Here is a 10,291-nt window from a genome sequence, read left to right as displayed (position 1 = left end):
CTTCCTACAGGAGGTAATGGGGGGCTGTTGACTGTTTTTAAAGAGAAGAGGAGGGAAACATGGATTTTTGAAAAATCCTTCTGTCAGTACATGAAGAATGGTTTGAAAGGTGCTCGGAGGCTGGTGTGCGAGTCTTGGTGAGAGCGGGAAGAGGCAGAACCATTGCAGAGGTGGTGGGAATGGGTGCGAGGGGACTCATCTGAGAGAAGTGTTGAAGGTGGGACCTGTTACTACACGGAAGTAGTTTTGGTTTGCATGGGAGGAAGCCATCATAAGTTTACCTGCTCGTCTCTATTTTAAAACAGTGCGTTCTGCCTGTGTCAAAGGCTCTTCTTTGTCTCCCGTCTCCTCTGGACTGGAGGTTCACTGAAGGCAGCGAGGTGGGGTTTTCGTCTTTGTATCCCCCTCAGCCTTCAGCTCAGAGCTCTGACCGTGTGAAGGCAAGACATAAATGTTTGTGACAATGAAGTGACCCCAGGAGGATAGGCTGTGGCATGCAAATTGCCTGAGGGAGGGTCTATGTGTTGCTTTGTGGGTGTGATGCCTGGCGCCTGAAGTGAAACTGTCTCTGTAGAGGACACGTGTGGGGCCAGAGAACCTGTGTGGGAAATCCCCGCCCGACATCCATGAGTGGTCACCTCATGGGGCCACCTGAACTGTTAAGGGAGCCCTGATCAGGAACAGGAGGTGGGGGAAGGGCCTGCCACCATCCTGTCCTGGGATGGGGAAGCTCCTTTCTGTTCACAAGACAGGCTGGCCAGGGTTCCTGCTGAGGGAACAGCAGGGTCTAGCTACACGCCGGCCTACGACCACCTACAGTCATCACAGGAGCCACAAAATTCCCCGGAAGTCATCATTGGTTAAAGGTTTCTGGAGTCAACCACAGGGGCACTTGCCTGGTGGGGTGAGGGGTGTGGACTAAATATTCTTTACTTTATATTTGATTTACTTTTTTTTTCTTTTTTGAAAAAATAATGCATGTTCATTGTAGAAATTTTGAAAATAAATACAAGTAAAAAGATAAATAGACGCATCCATTGTCCTGCTAGTAAATGTAGCCAGTGCCAAATTTTCATGATTATAAGGCAGTATGTCCTTACCACATCTATGGTATACCATGCACCGTATCACATATATGTCCATTACTGAATATAGGATGCTTTTTATTTCCTCAGTGAATCACTAGGGTCCTTGTCTGTCACTTGCAGGATGTCCCGGATCTCATCTTGAGGCCCTTCCCTCTTCCATTGTCCATGAACACCAGGGACTCACTCAGTCCAAAGGGAGCCAGAGCTGCTTTCAAACACCAGGAGGTGACAAGGTGGGGTTTAATCAGTTCCATGCCACTTGTTCTTCCTGCTGCCACATGCCACCATTGTTGAAAACTATTTGCCAATACTGTGAAGTCCTCACAGATCTAGACTCTTGTCACTATCATTGAGGGACCCCATGCTTGGGCTCCGAAGTCACAGCCCTCCAAGTTCACATTCTCTTCTCAAGCACTGTTCCCAAAGTACCACCATGGGCCCTGGAGGCTGCACTGTGGGGGTCTTTCTGCCTCAGCCACATGCTACTCCAGAACTGGTCCAACCTCACAAACCTCAAGCTCCCATGATGAGCCTGGGCCTTCGGCATGACATCCCTTTGCCCCTGTTGTCTTTGGGGCCTTTGCAATCTTCTCCAGCCTACAAAACGTGGTCAGGGCTACTGTTGTTTCTCTAATTTTAAATCTTAGGGGAAAAGGTATAGGAGTCTAGGTTACTTCCTTCTCAGAAGATCCTGGGTTCCCTATGCAAATTGGTCCTCTTCTTTCTCAGAAACTAGCTCTGTATATCCAGGAATATCAGTCAGCCTACAGAAGGTTTAATTATATTGTTCTCCAGGAACATATCACAAAACTAAGGTCTCCTCCAAGACAGCAAATAAGACAAACTCAACAGATAGTTGTATGACTGATTAGAAAGTTATCTGATCTGTCTGCCTAGGCAGAAAAGCAAGAGGCAGCTCCAACACATCGTTATATGGAACTTTCCTTTGGGACCAAATAAAATCCACTCATCTCCTCACCCTAGAGCTGTCCTGGTGATTTGGGCCTCTCTGCACTCAGAGGGTACGCTTGGAATGCCAAACATTGCCTCCCAGGGCGTTGATGAAGTACCCAGCTAGCTCTTTCAATCATCAGTTTAAAAATGGAAATGCTTCCAAATCTCTGAGCTGAGGAACTCAATCTGAATAATAATTACATGTGTGTGACTGAGGCACTCCAACTTCAAAACACATTCCGTGTCTTATCACTTCTTACCACCCAGGTGCAGGCCACGATCATTGCTCTTCTAGACATTTGCAATAACCTCCCAACTAGTTTCTCTGCTTCCACACGTTCCTCTCTACAGTCTATTTTTCACACAGCAGGCCAGAGTGAACTACTCAGAGCCCTCCAATGCCTTCCCATAACACGCCAGAATAAAATCCACACTCCTACTGTGGTATGAAGGCCCCACCATGTGACCCCTGTGTGCCTCTCCAGTCTCACCCCATCCCCTCTTCACTCCAGCCACACTACCCAATTGCCTTGAGTAGCTCAAGCCTGTTTCTTCCTCAGGGCCTTTACACATGCTTTCCCTTCCTCCTGGAACATTCTTCCTCCATTTCTCCACATAGTTTCCTCCCTTGATTCATTCAAGTCTTTCCTCTAAAGTCACTTTTTCAGAGAGGACTTTAAAAGTAGACACTGCTCCCCGCCACACCCCGCGTCCTCCTGTCATGTTCTATCCCTGGCTCATACTTCGTTTTTCTTCATTCTTCTTACGGTTACCCCCAATTTCTTTTATTTCATGGATTTGTTTCCTTACTTTTTGCCTGTCTTCCTAGCATTAGAGTTGAAGTTCCTTGAGAGCAGGGCCATGTCTGCCCTTTTTATGGTGGAATCCACTGGGCCTAGTACAGTGCCTGGCACACAGTAGATGCTTCAGGAACGTGTTGTACATGAATGAATGTATGAGCCCATTTCTCAGATTTATGGAGATGGAACACAAGTAATTAAATGGCTTTCTTTGACATGAAGTCAGTAGTCTCCCCATTATAGGTTATTTCTTGGCTACCTTCTAAGGTTCTTAGCAGTGTCCATGTAGAGGACACACACATAGAGACACCCACACACACTGTAGCAATGAAATGGGAAGACAGAAACATAACTAGATTTCTTTCCTGAAATTCAAAACCATGGCTTGGGGCAGTTCTCAGCCAGAATCTGCTCTACCTTTGGGCATTCCTTCTGGCCCAAAAAAGGCTATGTCCTTCTTTGCCACTGCTCAGGCAGATTCTTCAGGAGTAGTTCATCTGTGAGAAAGCAATCTGGTTTCTGAGTGACTCCCCTCCCTTAGTGGAGCCTCCCAAAGGCCTCTAACCCAGTGGGTTTAAAAACAGGAATGGTAAGGAATTTAGATAGGGTTTGGCCAGACAGTTCTGTTCCATGTGACATTGGTTGGAGTCACTTACTCATACATTCAGCTGGTGCCTAAAATGGGCTGGAAGGTCCAAGAAGGCTTCACTCACATGCCTGGTTTCTCGATGCTCCTCTGTGAGGCTTTTTTCTCTCTCTACATGGCTAACTGGGATCCCTCACAGCATGGTGGTCTCAAGCTAGTTGGACTTCTTACCTGGCAGCTGGCTTCCAAGAGGAAGCAGCAGTCCCAACACTGAGCTCTAATCTTGACTCTGTTACCTATTAACTTTGCGACACTGAGCAAGTTGTTTCAATTCTCTTAAAGCTTGAATTTCCTCATCTGTGAAATGGGGATACTAATACATGTCTTAGAATGTTGTTGTGGGGGTTTAAAGTGATATATGTGTAACAAGAGAATAGAATCCCAGAACCTCAAGACCCAGGAGTTTGCAAGGACGGAAGGAGAATAACTTTTCTATTCCCTTCCCTTCTACTTACAAGAGCTACTTATGGGAGAGGGATCTCTGACCAGACATGTGATCTGGGGTACATGGACGAAAAATTGCCATTTCAAAGCTTCTGATGATTCTTTGTGTTGTTTGGGGTGGAGTCCAGAGTAGACACTCACATAAAAGGACCCTTTGTGGTTGGTGAAGGCAAAGCACAGGGAGATGAGATGAGACCAAGGGACCTGGAAGTACCCTGCATAATAAAGTAACAGAAAATGTCTGCTTCCTGGCCATGGAACTCAGAGGAAAGAGAGGATGAGGGAAAGCTCCTGACTCGGGGTTGAGATCCCAGGTGCATGGAGCGTCAGCAAGAGATGCTGTCTGGTGTGATGTGTGATATTCCACTCCAGTCTGCTTCCTTTTCTGTAATTGCCTCCATTATCACCAAACTTTCAGGAAAAGCTTTGTGTTGGTGTTGTGTGGAGGCCTAAGGAGGGGGCCATATCTACTCAACATCAGAAAAGGAGAGAGGACAACCTCTCAGGAGGGAGACGGAGAGAGGAGGTAAGAAATTTGCCGACAGCAGGAGTTCGAAGAACACATGTGCCCACTTGGGAAATCCTGGAAAAGATATTAGACTTCTCTAATTTAGTATGTTAGGTTGGGGTTCAGACTATTTCAGTGGGGGAGGCTGACCCCAGGAGGCTGGTAGAGTTGGGGATATTCTAGTTATGTATATTAAGATCTTGACCCATAGCTGACTTACCGTAAGTGGTGCTTCTCTTACTCAAAGTTCAGGTAACTTGCAAAGGTCAATAAAACTTGGCATGGCAACTGGCATTCAGACTGAGGTTTGTCAGAGTCTAAAGTCTTTACTTTTCACACTATTCCACATTTCCTTCAAGTACTATATATTTGCTACCAAGTTTTTTTAGAATATTAGAACTAAATGCAAAACCTGGTGGCAGCTTGCAGCCAAGTTAAATGGTGACTCACCCTAGGTCACTTGAGGCAAGGCAGGGCATTCTGAAGACTGGCTGAGGATTGCCCAAGTACACTTTCTCTTGAGGTCAAGTCTCCAGTGATTAACAGGCTCTAAAATCTTGCTCTGTTGCAGCTATTTTAAAATCTTGTTTCTATGCTAATTTTACTCCACCCTCAGCTGGCCTTATATCATCCATCAAGTAAATAGTGACCATAATGAGAAAAGAAACCAGAAATGCAAATCAAGAAAGACAAAGAGTGTAAGTGAGCAGGAGCCAGCTTAGCAGAAACGTATAAATCCCTGCCGAGAGCCACTTTGTCTCATATCTAAACTCACACATTTATTTTTAATTTACTCTGGCATAAGAATGTTTCCTTGCATTAGTAATGATACTGTTAATGTTTTACAGGATATAGAAGTCATGGTCACATTGAAATCCCGCCTCAGTTGATGGAGGACTCTTAGACTTATTGAAACACATACTGAATTTGATTCAGACTGTCATCTACCCCAACCAGGGATCTGAGAATCTTTAGGGGTGTTGGTGATATTTGGCCCCCCTTCCTTTGTCAACATACACTTCTCTGCATCTCCAAACAGGTTGCAGAAGACTCCTCAATCTCCTTTTTTAAACTGAGACCTGGATCTCCTCAAAGTCTCAACTTCCTCTGCAGTCCCCACCTTGAGAGGCTGCTCATTCTTCTACATTCCATGCAGCAACATCCCAGGAAGAAAGTTGCTGTTCTCTTGCCTCTTACCTGCACCTCCAGACCGATGCTCATCAACCTTCAGGTAGAAGCTCTTTTCTCTTCCAGGTCATACCACCCACTTGTATCATGTTCTTTTCTTTCCGATCACTGATGTCAGCCTATTTTCAGGTTAGTTCCCTTCCTTTGTTGATGATTTTGGAATGACTGTCAGTCATTATCACCTTTTATTTCAGACACAATCCTAGGATTTTTTAAACATTTGTTAGACAGCCAATCCAACAACCCAGTCTCCAGACTCCAATGTCCTTCATTTCTCTACTCTTCAACTAACCTCGCTCAGGCAGCATTCCAGTATCCTACCCTCTGATCACAATGTCCTGTCGTCACAATGTCTCTCCCATTATACTTTGACCTTGTATGCTCTTCCTGTCCCTTGATCACATCATTTTCTCACAGTTTATCTGAATCTTTGTGACTCCACTCTCTCTACACAACCTAGATTCCATGGGTTATACAGGGATGCGAACTACTCTTTCACAAGCATATTTGATTCCTTTCCATCCTTTATCTTTCTATCATATCATCCATCAAATCCCAACCTAGAAACAATGGTACTATTACTCTCTACCTCTTTTGCTCTTGCACCTGAATAGGGGAATACACTGGAAAAATAGTCACACATGGGTCGGCATGTTGAAAAGTTCGTGGTCTCCCATCGCAACTCTTCCTTTAGCACTATCTCTCAATCTTTTCTCTTTAGTCAACTCTTTCTCATTTCCTTCATTGACTTTCAAATGGTATCTATTTTTTCAAGCCTCATACTCAACACTTGTTCTTTCATTCTCAGCAGACAATCAAGAAAATCTAAGAAATTAGGCATATCTTCTACTCCTGGATATAAACTTTTCCATATTTATACCCACTGTGGCAGACACTTTTGATTGCCTACCCAACAGCCATACCCACCCACTCTTTCTTGATAATAGAGTGCTGGTTTGATTTAGGTACTTGGTGGCCATGTTCTTCAGGGGAGCTGGGCCCTTGCCTAGCCCCAATGGAATCACAGTTAGTCTAACCCAGTTTTGACTACTTCATTTCCTTTGTCAGTACTTGGCTTAGCCATGTAACGAAACTCTGGCCATTGAATGGAGGTCAGTTGAGGGGTTTCTGGGAAAGTTTTTCTCCTTGTCAAAATGGAGCCCAAGACAGAGCTCTTTTCTCCTGGTCTTTGGATATTGTTCTGTGCGTAGCGTGGAGCTACTATAGTGATCTTTTGACCATGATGAGAGTGGCTAATGAGTCGAGGGTGCCAATGCAGAAATTCGGAATGAACCTGGGTCCTTGATGACATTGTTAAGACACAGAATTAACCAAACTTGCCTGTAATCATCCCATTCTTTGACTTCTTGATATATAAAATAATAATGCTTTTTTGTTCTTCAAGCTTCTTTTGATTGGATTTTCTGTTGCTTGCTGCCAAAAGCATTCCAAATCTTAAACTAATCCTTCCAGTCCTGAAAGGTTCTCTCCTTATTTCAAGGTCAATCCCTTCACTTCTGCTCTTGATCCTGTTGCTTCCTGTCTTTTCTGGAACTTTGTCACATCATTCATCCCCCTCCACCCTGTATCTTCTACTTCTCCCCCTCTAAGTCTATCAACTTGCCCAAGTCGCCACTGATGTTAGAAGTTTCACTTAAATCCATATCTTCTCCTAACTCTCAACAAATCTCTCTTCCTCCCTTCTCATGCAAACTCTTTAGAGTGGGTTGTGTTTTGTCTCTACTTCTTCACTTCCCATTTCTTTTTACGTCGCTCAACTTGGCTTCTGGCTCCATCATTCCATTAAAATAGTCAGGTAAAAGTTACCAATGATCTTGTAACCACCATATCCAATGGGATGTTTAAAATCTTATGTTTTGCTGTACTTCTGTTGCATTTGATGCAGGTTATTGAATCTCTTTACAATTTTGGCTTTCATGTAGCCTCACTCTCCTTATTCTTCTTTATGACCCTTCCTCTAGATCTCTTGTGGATAGACACTCCTCTCTCTTCTTGCCCCTTACATTTTGGTGTTCCTTAAGGTTACACCATTGGTTCAGCTCTCTTCTCATTCTACCTATTCTCTCTGTATCAGTGCATCCACTTTTATGGTTTAAATCATCACCTTGCTGCTGATAACTCCCAAATCTCAGACCTCTTGCTTGACCTTCAGATCTTTCTGTTGAATGACTTGCTAGAAATCTACACCAGGATGCCACTTAAGCCCCTCAAACCTAGTATGACTATGCTGAATTCATCAACTTCCCTACCAAGCTTCCTCCCTCCTGTATTCTCTAGCTAGATTGGTGGCTCCACCATCTACTAATCGCTTGAGTAAGACACTTGAGGACCATCCTGAAAATCTCCCTTTCTTCCCTTCTCCTCATTCAATCTACCACCAAATGTGGGGATTTTGCCACCTACACAGCTCTCAATTTTCTTCCTGCCGCTTCATCCCCACCACCACTCCCCCAGTTTGGACTCCTACCATCTCTCTCCTAACCACAACAACGACTTCCTAGTTGCTCTCCCTACCTCCATTGTTTACCTCCTTCAACTAATTCTCTGTGCAGCAGGCAGAGGATTGTATCTTCATAATTAAGTTTGACTATGATGTGTCCTTGATTGAATTCTCAATCAAGAGAATGTGTCCACGGCTCCCCAGTTTTTATGTATGGGGTGAAGTGTACATTCTTTAATCTGGCATACAAGGTTCTTCATGAGTGCCCCCTGCTGGCTTCTCCAGGTTTATTTCCTGGCATCTGCCTAACAATTTCTTTTGTTCCCTATGCATGTCATGTTATTTTTCAACACACACACACACACAAACCACTTTGTTTAGCTAATTCTCTAAGTTGAATGCCATTTCTTAATTCTACTACAAGACTCTGCCATTTTTACCACTACAGTTTACCACATTGCATTATAATTTTCTGTTTTATGACTGTTGAGAGCAGTCTTATTAATATTTGGGCTGTCAGTGATCAGCCCATAGTAGGGATTCATGGCCCATAGTACAGATTCTTTAATATTTGCTGAAGGAATGAGTGGATGAATAAACATATCCTCTAGAGAGTTCTGTCTCCTGGATCTGTCTGTGTAGATTGGGCCCCTCTGTAACTTCAACTCAGAACTTGGAGAGTGAACTAAGCACTGTGCCTACAGATACCTCTGAGATACCACCTTGTCACTGTTCATATATTTCATATCCTACTGTAATTCTTAAATTGGTCTGACACTCCTCTGGTTTGGAATAATAGGAGGATTTCTTCATGGATCCACTTGCAGGAAATAGCAAAAGCAACTCATCTGGGATTACTTGCATAAAATTACTATGTACATAAATAAACTGTGCAGTTTATTTATGTAGATATTAATGTACCTAAATTACACTAAGCTATTATGGAGGATGTTGTTTGCTGATTTTCTTTTTTTCTATAACTCCTTATTCTCCCACTCAGTTGCTGGATGAGAAGAGGTCCCTCGTCAAGAGAAGGAAATCGTTTGGAGCTGGAGGAGGCTGACAGACACTGCAAACTTTGCTTCTTTCTCGATTTTACAGAACACTGCATTAGGATGGGAGTCTTTGACAGTTTAAAAATGTTTCTTTCTCTGTGACTCCTACTGTTCCCCTACCATCTTCTCCCCATGGCCCCCACTATGTACCCAGAACCTCCTCTACCCTCCTGAATATATGTGAAAAATTCAGAAGAAGGTTAGTCTGGGCAAACTGTGGAATACATGGATTTAGATGTATTGTCTCATGTCCCTTAATCCCTGCAACACAGGACAAGGAGGGCCCTTCCATTAGCAAATTAGTGGCAGAATTTCAGGTCAGCAAGAGGGAAATGTATGAGGTAGGCAGAACTTTTGTTGATTAACGTCTTCAGAACACATTATTGAAGCAATTGCCTGCTTGACCTGTTACTCAAGATAGGGAAACATTTGTCTTTGAGCAATAAGTTTTAAGATTCTCCAGACTTCTTGTGTATTCCTTAGCTTCTTTCAATCTCAAAAATTTCTCAAAGTGAACTGAGGTGGCAGGGGTGGTAGTGATAAAATTATAGGTTTTTCTTTATTACCCAGGAAATTCTAAATGCAGGCGTCTCCTGGGGTTAAGAGATAATTCTAAACTGGGAAATTCAGTGTGTGAGGACAAGGACAGCAGGGACACTTGTTAATAAGTGGCAGACTCTATTCTTCCTCTTGTCATTTGCTGCAGAAACATGAATCATGACCACATCTTTCCAGATCAGGGAGGGCCTCAGAGTCACCCTTAGATGCTCCTGGTGCATGCTGACACGTGCCTTGTCAGATGGCCTGAGTGTGACTGTGAGCTGTCCAAATGCTCTTTCCATACTTTGAGGGCATTGAAATGGAAAAATCCCAAGAATGTACTGCAAAGGAGTCTAGGACTCCTAGGCTCAGGTTTCCTTAGCTGCTTGGTACAAAAGGAAAGGAGTTGGAAGAATGCTAATGGAGTTGTCATGGGTGGAGGCACTGTGTAGATAAACAGCATTATAGATATATGAGATTACCTATTGCAGGATGGGGGGCAGTAGGAAATGGAGTGGGAGGTCTGGGGGCATATTTCTCCTTCTTTGTCTTTCCTTCCTTGCCCCAGTCTGCTCAAGAGGTACCAGAAATCTAAAAGGTACAAACA

At 43.8% G+C, this 10,291-nt stretch overlaps 1 long non-coding RNA gene across 1 annotated transcript; it reads left to right on the top strand.

The window, feature by feature from the left end:
• Positions 1-327: 327 nt before the first annotated feature.
• Positions 328-9,896, top strand: LOC131404874 (uncharacterized). Its single transcript, XR_009219862.1, has 3 exons — positions 328-380; positions 1,209-1,321; positions 9,090-9,896. It is a non-coding gene; the product is annotated as an uncharacterized LOC131404874 (long non-coding RNA).
• Positions 9,897-10,291: the final 395 nt, after the last annotated feature.

Source organism: Diceros bicornis, chromosome 4 (genome assembly GCF_020826845.1).
Source record: "Diceros bicornis minor isolate mBicDic1 chromosome 4, mDicBic1.mat.cur, whole genome shotgun sequence".
Taxonomy (NCBI): Eukaryota; Metazoa; Chordata; class Mammalia; order Perissodactyla; family Rhinocerotidae; genus Diceros; species Diceros bicornis.
Note: the sequence above shows the minus strand (reverse complement) of the source record. Positions and strands in the feature narration are given on the sequence as shown.